Here is an 8,928-nt window from a genome sequence, read left to right as displayed (position 1 = left end):
TAATAATAACTAATTTATTATTGCCTCTAGGGCATATTTCCAATAGTCTCCCACTTGCACTAGAGTCAATAATCTAGTTCACATCGCCATGTGATTAACACTCACAGGTCACATCGCCATGTGACCAACATCCAAAGAGTTTACTAGACTCAATAATCTAGTTCACATCACTATGTGATTAACACTCAATGAGTTCTGGGTTTGATCATGTTATGCTTGTGAGAGAGGTTGTAGTCAACGGGTCTGCCATATTCAGATCCCTACGTATTTTGCAAAACTTTATGTCATATCGTAGATGATGCTACCACGTTCCACTTGGAGCTATTCCAAATTGTTTCTCCATTATATCTATTCGGTATCTCTACTCAGAGCTATCCGGATAGGTGTTAAGCTTGCATCGACGTAACTATTTACGTCAAACTCTTTATCATCTCCATAACCGAGAAACATTTCCTTATTCCTCTAAGGATAATTTTGACCACTATCTGGTGATTCACTCCTAGATCACCTTTGTACCCTCTTGCCAGACATGTGGCAAGGCACACATCAAGTGCGGTACTCAGCATGGCATACCGTATAGAGCCTATGACAAAAGCATAGGGGACGACTTTCGTCCTTCCTATTTCTTCTACCGTGGTCAAGCTTTGAGTCTTACTCAACTTCACACCTTACAACTCAGGTAAGAACCCCTTCTTTAACTAATCTATTTTGAACTCCTTCAAAAACATGTCAAGGTGTGTGTTCTTTGAAAGTATCATTAGGCGTCTTGATCTATTTCTATAGATCTTGATGCCCAATATGCAAGCAACTTTATCCAGGTCTTCCTTTGAAAATCACTCTTCAAACAACCGTTTATGCTTTCCAGAAATTCTACATTATTTCGAATCAGCAATATGTCATCCACATATACTTATCAGAAATGTTGTAGTGCTCCCACTCACTTTCTTGTAAATACAAGTTTCTAGCAAACATTGTATAAACCTAAAAGCTTTGATCACTCCATCAAAGCATGTATTCGGACTTCGAGATGCTTGCTCTAGTCCATAGAAGGATTCCTGGAGCTAGCATACCTTTTAGCATCCTTAGGATCGACAAAACCTTTTATTGTATCACATACAACCTTTTCTTATGAAAATTGGTAAGAAAACTTGTTTTGACATCCATCTGTCAGATTTAATAATCGAAAAATACAGCTAATGCTAACATGATTCCGACGGACTTAAGCATCGCTACGGGTGAGAAATTCTCATCGTAGTCAACTCCTTCAACTTGTGAAAAGACTCTTTCCCACAAGTTGAGCTTCATAGACGGTAACATTACCGCCCACGTCCGTCTTCTTCTTAAAGATCCATTTATCTCAATGGCTTGCCGATCATTGGGCAAGTCCACCAAAGTCCATACTTTGTTTTGATACATGGATCCTATCTCGGATTTCATGGCTTCTAACCCTTTGTCGGAATACGGACCCACCATCGCTTCTCCATAGCTCATAGGTTCATTGTTGTCTAACAACATGATATCTAAGACAGGATTACCGTACCATTCAGGAGTAGTACATATCCTTGTCGACCTACGAGGTCTGATAGCAACTTGATCCGAAGCTTCATGATCACTATCATTAACTTCCTATTCAACAGACGTAGGCGCCACAGAAAACATCTTTCTGTGTTGCATCACTCTCTTGTTGAAGTAAAGGTTCGACAACCTCATCAAGTTCTATCTTCCTCCCACTCAATTCTTTCGAGAGAAACTCCTTCTCGAGAAAGGACCTGTTCTTAGCGACAAACAATTTGCCCTCGGATCTGAGATAGAAGGTATACTGAAAGCACAAGTGCTCCCTAGGTGGTTTTGATAATTGATGACAACATATCTCTTGTTGGACTAACATTTCTATCTAGCATGTTTCAGATAAGTTCAACAATGGAGTGGCATGGACTAAAGGTTGTGGGAACTCCTTCAAGATGCTAAGGACAAAGGATTGGCTAAAGCTTCAAGCTCAAGACTCTTCATTTTACATTTTAGTGATCCAAGATCACATTGAGTCCATAGGAAAAGCCAATACTATCAAGGAGGGATGAGGTGTTGCTTAATGAGCCTCTTGCTTCATGTGCCTAATGATATGCTCCAAAATCCTCAGCCACTTTCCCACTTCCACATATGACCTAAACCCAAAGCCAAACTTGGACCTACCGATTATTCCTATCCGGCGCCACCGAGTTTCACCTGTCATAGCCACTGCCAGAAACCCTAATCAGTTCGGTCTCACCGATGGGATCTCGGTCTCACCGAGATGGGCTTGCAAACTCTCTGTTACCTATTGCAATATTTTTGGTCCCACCGAGATATGCAATCGGCCCCACCGAGTTTGCTTGGCCAACTCTCTGTTTCACTTATTACCCAAATTGGTCCCACCGAGTTTGAGTAATCGGTCAAACCGAGTTTTGGATTTACCCTAACCCTAGCACATCGGTCCCACCGAGTTGATCCAGTCGGTCCCACCGAAAATCTCTAACGGTCACTAGGTTTCCTATTTCGGTCTGACCGAGTTTGTTGATTCGGTCCCACCGAGATTGGTATATCATGTGTAACGGTTGGATTTTGTGTGGAGGCTATATATACCCCTCCACCTCCTCTTCATTCGTGGAGAGAGCCATCAGACTAAGCCTACACTTCCAGCATCCTATTTCTGAGAGAGAACTACCTACTCATGTGTTGAGGCCAAGATATTCCATTCCTACCATATGAATCTTGATCTCTAGCCTTCCCCAAGTTGCTTTCCACTCAAACCTTCTTTCCATGAGATCCAAATCCTATGAGAGAGAGTTGAGTGTTGGGGAGACTATCATTTGAAGCACAAGAGCAAGGAGTTCATTACCTACACACCATTTGTTACTTCTTGGAGAGTGGTGTCTCCTAGATTGGCTAGGTGTCACTTGGGAGCCTCCGACAAGATTGTGGAGTTGAACCAAGGAGTTTGTAAGGGCAAGGAGATCGCCTACTTCATGAAGATCTACCGCTAGTGAGGCAAGTCCTTCATGGGCGATGGCCATGGTGGGATAGACAAGGTTGCTTCTTCATGGACCCTTCGTGGGTGGTTGCTTCTTCGTGGACCCTTCGTGGGTGGAGCCCTCCGTGGACTCGCGCAACCATTACCCTTCGTGGGTGGAGCCCTCCGTGGACTCGCGCAACCGTTACCCTTCGTGGGTTGAAGTCTCCATCAACGTGGATGTAGGATAGCACCACCTATCCGAACCACGGGAAAAACATCCGTGTCTCCAATTGCGTTTGAACTCTCCAAACCCTTTCCCTTACATTCTTGCAAGTTACATGCTTTATATTCTGCTGCTCATATACTCTTTGCATGCTTGCTTGATATGTACTGTATATGTTGAAATTGTGGCTAAAACTCCACTTAAACCGAAAAAGATCAAAAAATTGCAACTTTAGCACTAAGTGTCTAATCACCCCCCCCCTCTAGACACATCTACTTCTAGATCCTACAAGTGGTATCAGAGCATTGGTCTCCATTGCCTTGGTTTAATCACCATTGGAGGAAGATGGATGTGTCTACCTTAGGGAGTCTTAGACATAGAGTGCCTATTCTTGATGGAGAGTATTTTCATGAGTGGAAAAATGAGATGCTTGTAATTTTCAATCAATATCATTTGAACAAGTATATTGCTAGCCCTAGTGCACCTCATATTGATCCTTTGCATCCTACCCTAGATGAAGATATTGACATGATTCGCAATCTTAGAACTATTGAGCTCATCATTAGAGGATTGCCCAAAAATTTGATTGCTAGTTTGCCTACTCTTAATTGTGCCTATACTATATGGAAATTTCTTGAGGAACGATTTCCCGATCATTCCTTGAAAACTTTGGATGAAATTCTCCATAAATCTATTGCCTTGAGTAATATGAACTCTAGTGATCCTAGTTTTGGTAATTGTCTATTTGAACTTACCAATCTTAAGCATGCTAAAGGAGATGTTGGAATCATTAGTGATATCATATTCGAAGCTATAAGAATTCATAAAAGTGACCACTTTGATGATCATTTATCTAATGAATTACCCTCTCTAGGAAATGATGAGTCACAAGATCATGATGAACATGGATACTATGATGATAATGATGATAGTGACTTCGATCTTGATGATGCAATGAGACATTTTGGTCTTATGGCAAATCTTCGGGGATATGAATCAGGAGGAAAGGAATGGGTTCTTGATAGTGGATGTACTGATCATATGACTGGAGATGAAGAGATGTTCCATGAGATTGCTGAAAATGACGGCCCTCGGAAATATGTCACCTTTGGTGCTAACTCAAAGGGTAAAGTGGTTGGCCTTGGTAAGGTGGCCATCTCACATGATAGTTCCATTCAAAATGTCATGCTCGTTGAATCTCTCGGCTACAACTTACTTTCAGTATCTAGACTTGCTGATTTCGGTTTGAATGTCCTATTTACTGAGGTAGATTGCCAAGTATTTCGTCGAGACAATCATAAAATGGTCTTTACCGGTATGCGTAGAGGTGATCTTTACATTGTCGATTTCTCTAAAAAGGCACAACCTAAAACTTGCTTTGTTGCTAAATCCTCAAAAGGTTGGTTGTGGCATAGACGACTAGGTCACGTTGGCATGAGAAACCTTACCAAGCTTATTAAAGGAAATCATATCCTTGGAGTTAACGATGTCATATTTGATAAGGATAGACTTTGCAGTGCTTGTCAAGCAGGTAAACAGGTTGGAGGAAGGCATCCCGTGAAGAACATCATGACCACAAGAAGGCCACTCGAGCTACTTCATATGGATCTTTTTGGTCCCAACGCCTACAAGAGTCTCGGTGGAAACTCTTTTGGTCTAGTTATAGTTGATGATTTTTCAAGATTTACGTGGGTGTTCTTTCTTAATGACAAGTCACAGGTCCAGAAGATCTTCAAAAACTTCGCTAGGAAGGCCCAAAATCAGTTTGGCGTGAAGATCAAGAAGGTTCGGAGTGACAACAGAACGGAGTTCAAGAACGCAAATGTGGACACCTTTCTTGACGAAGAAGGGATTTCACACGAGTTCTCGGCTACGTACACACCTCAACAAAATGGAGTTGTTGAGAGGAAGAATTGGACGCTCATCGAAATGGCAAGAACGATGCTTGATGAATACAAGACGCCGAAGCACTTTTGGGCAGAAGCGGTTGAGACAGCTTGTCATGCAACAAATCGCTTGTATCTTCACAAGCTACTCGGCAAGACGGCATACGAGCTCCTCACCGGTAACAAACCCCAAGTTGGATACTTTCGAGTATTCGGCTCAAAGTGCTACATTCTTGACAAGCATCATCGTTCAAAGTTTGCTCCTAAATCTCATGAAGATTTTCTACTTGGTTATGGCTCAAACTCTCACACTTACCGTGTCTACAACAATTTCACCCGAAAGGTTGAAGAGACGGTAGATGTGAAGTTTGATGAATCTAATGGCTCGCAAGTAGAGCAATTGCCAATTGATGTAGGAGACAAAGACCCTTCAGAAGCAATCCAAGACTTGTCCATTGGAAAAATTCGTCCAACGAAGGTGAAGGAGAGTACTTCATCCGTCCAAGTGGAAGCTTCTACTTCACAACAAGGTGAACCAAGAATCGACACAGAAGCATCCACAAGTGGGACACACCAAGATGAAGAAGACAAGGAAATGCATCAAGACGAACATCAACAACCTCCTTCTCCACCACGATAAGAGAACGACAACATCAACAATGAAGAAGGCCAAGAAGAAGAACAAGATGAAGAAGATGTTCAACGAAGACCCAAGCAAAAGCTCTCACGAGTTCGAGCAAGAATTGCCAAAGATCATCCTGTCGAGCAAATCCTCAATGATATACAAACTGGGAGAATCACTCGCTCAAAGACTCGTTTAGCTAACTTTTGTGAAAACTATTCATTCATCTCTACCATTGAACCTATGAAGGTTGAAGAAGCATTGGAAGATCCGGATTGGATAAACGCTATGCATGAAGAGCTACACAACTTTGGGAGAAACCAAGTTTGGACATTGGTTGAGAAGCCCGACAACAACCACAACATCATTGGTACCAAATGGGTGTTTCGCAACAAGCAAGATGAAGATGGACAAGTGGTTCGCAACAAAGCACGTCTCGTCGCCCAAGGGTACACACAAGTCGAAGGTATGGACTATGGAGAGACATATGCTCCCGTTGCTAGACTTGAGTCCATTCGCATCTTACTTGCCTATGCTAATCACCATAATATCACCTTGTACCAAATGGACATTAAAAGTGCTTTTCTAAATGGTGAAATAGAGGAGGAAGTTTATGTCAAACAACCTCCCGGCTTTGTCAATCCTAAGAAACCTAATCATGTTTACAAACTTCACAAAGCTCTTTATGGTCTTAAATAAGCTCCTAGAGCATGGTATAAATGCTTGACCAAGTTCCTTATTACAAGTGGTTTTGAAATTGGTAAAATTGATTCTACTCTTTTTACTTAAAGGGTTAATGGAGAACTATTTGTATGCCAAATTTATGTCGATGATATCATATTTGGTTCAACTAACCCTCTCTTTAGTGAAAAGTTTGGAAAGCTAATGTCAGAGAAGTTTGAGATGTCTTTGATGAGTGAACTCAAATTCTTTATCCGTTTGCAAATCAAGCAAACTAAGGAAGGTACATTTGTCTCTCAAACGAAGTACACCAAGGACTTATTCAAGAAGTTCAATATGCAAGAATGCAAAGGTATGTCTACACCCATGCCTACTAGTGGACATAATGATTTGACCAAAAATGGTGAACCGGTTGATCAAAAGGTTTATCGCTCTATGATTGGTTCATTGTTATACCTATGTGCTTCACGTCCCGATATTATGCTAAGTGTGTGCATGTGTGCACGATATCAAGCTGCTCCTAAAGAATGTCATCTTAAGGCTGTGAAAAGGATAGTGAGATATTTAATCCATACACCAAATTTTGGCATTTGGTATCCTAAGAGGTCTTCTTTTGATCTTGTTGGCTATTCCGACTCGGATTATGCCGGAGACAAGGTTGATAGAAAGTCCACTTCGGGTACTTGTCAATTTCTTGGTAGATCTCTTGTGTCTTGGTCTTCCAAGAAACAAAACTCGGTATCCTTATCCACCGCCGAAGCGGAATACATTGCCGCTGGTTCATGTTGTGCTCAATTACTTTGGATGACCCAAACTCTTAAAGATTATGGAATCTATGTGAAACATGTTCCACTACTTTGTGACAATGAAAGTGCTATCAAAATTGGTCATAATCATGTACAACATTCTCGAACTAAGCATATTGAAGTTCGTCATCATTTCATTCGAGATCATGTTGCTAAGGGTGACATTAATCTTAAGCACGTTCGCACCGATAAGCAATTAGCGGATATATTTACTAAACCTCTTGATGAGAAAGTATTTTGCAGGTTGAGAGGTGAATTGAACATCATTGATGCTTCGAACTTGGAGTAGAAACTCCATTGGATACATGCAAGACATGAGCGTATGACTAATCCATGATATATCTCTTATGATGACTATCTTATGTCTTGGATATATTTGTACCTTGCATGTTGTCTGACCCATGTAGGTGCTTGGTTGAATCTAATTCCATGAGATTGCGACTCACTCACATCTTGAGTAATCTCTACATCACCAAGTCTCTACACAATGGCGGTTGAAGACAAGGAAGCACAAAACCATTCAAACATATCCTTTGACAAATTCTATGTTGAGCTTCATGATTATCATTTTTGGATACACAAGTGCTCTTCCTTGCAAGAACTAACCCATGTAGGTAGATGAACTCAAACTCCAAGTGGTGCTCCCAACTCTTGATGAGCTACATCAACCTTGAGCACCCACACAAGTTCAACTACATGAGCAAGAACCACACCACCACCCAAGGTATGTTATTCCATCTTAGAGAAGCTTTACTCCAAGACATGAGTCAAAGCAACTCAACAAGATGTGAATACATCAAGATGCTTAAACGAAAAAATGGTAACCCCATTTTGAGCTTAAACGATGAGTATGACCTATGATCAAGTGTTCTCACTTGACTCCTAAGTCAATATACTCTAACATAGGTGACTATGTCACCGCCCAACTCTAGATGAAGTTCTCTTGTGTTCTTTTCTGTGTTATTGCATTTGTCTCATGCATGTTTATTTTCTTTCTCTTTTTCAAAAAAAAACTTCATCTAGATCTTTCAGTTTCTTCTCTTTTCTCTTTGTTTTTGTTCTGCATTTTTTGCATTTAATTCCTTGCAAATCCTTCAGGTAATTCATTGCAAATCTTTGCGAGATCCTACATGTCTAGTGAGCTGAGGTGACAAGTGTTTTTCTCTGTGTAAACTCGGTTTCACCGACTTGCAATTTTCGGTCCAACCGAATCTTTTCGGTACCACCGAAATATGGCACTCGGTGCCACCGACTTTGCAATCAGAAAAACAGTTTGCCACTTGTTCTACATTTCTTCTGATCTAGCTCCACTCAATGAATCTTGTCCTCTACAAGCATCACAATTTTATCCTTTGCTTTGTGCTGAGTCTCAAGGACCAAACCTATACGACGGATTCCAGAAAGCCCTTCTTGGAAATTGATGTCAAAGGGGGAGAAAGAGATCACATCAAAGCTCAAGGGGGGGAGAGAGATTTCCCAGATGTTATTAAGGGGGAGAGAGAGATTTCCAAGGAGAGAAAATACTCAAGGATCCCAGATGCTTGATGTTCAAGAGGAGAGATGTCACATGTCTTTTTGGGGGAAAGACATGTTCATATACGCTTATTTGCATTAAGTTCTATCCAGTTGTATCTTTTAGCTCTGATTTTCTGTTTCCTATCTTCTCCCAATATCCCATGTAAGATTCAGGGGGAGCAAGACACCTAAGGGAAAGAAATCAG

The sequence above is a fragment of the Triticum urartu genome, chromosome 5A (assembly GCF_056163025.1).
Source record: "Triticum urartu cultivar PI428250 chromosome 5A, HENAU_Tu73, whole genome shotgun sequence".
NCBI classification, from domain to species: domain Eukaryota; kingdom Viridiplantae; phylum Streptophyta; class Magnoliopsida; order Poales; family Poaceae; genus Triticum; species Triticum urartu.
The sequence above is the reverse complement of the archived record's forward strand: the minus strand, read 5'-3'. Positions refer to the sequence as shown.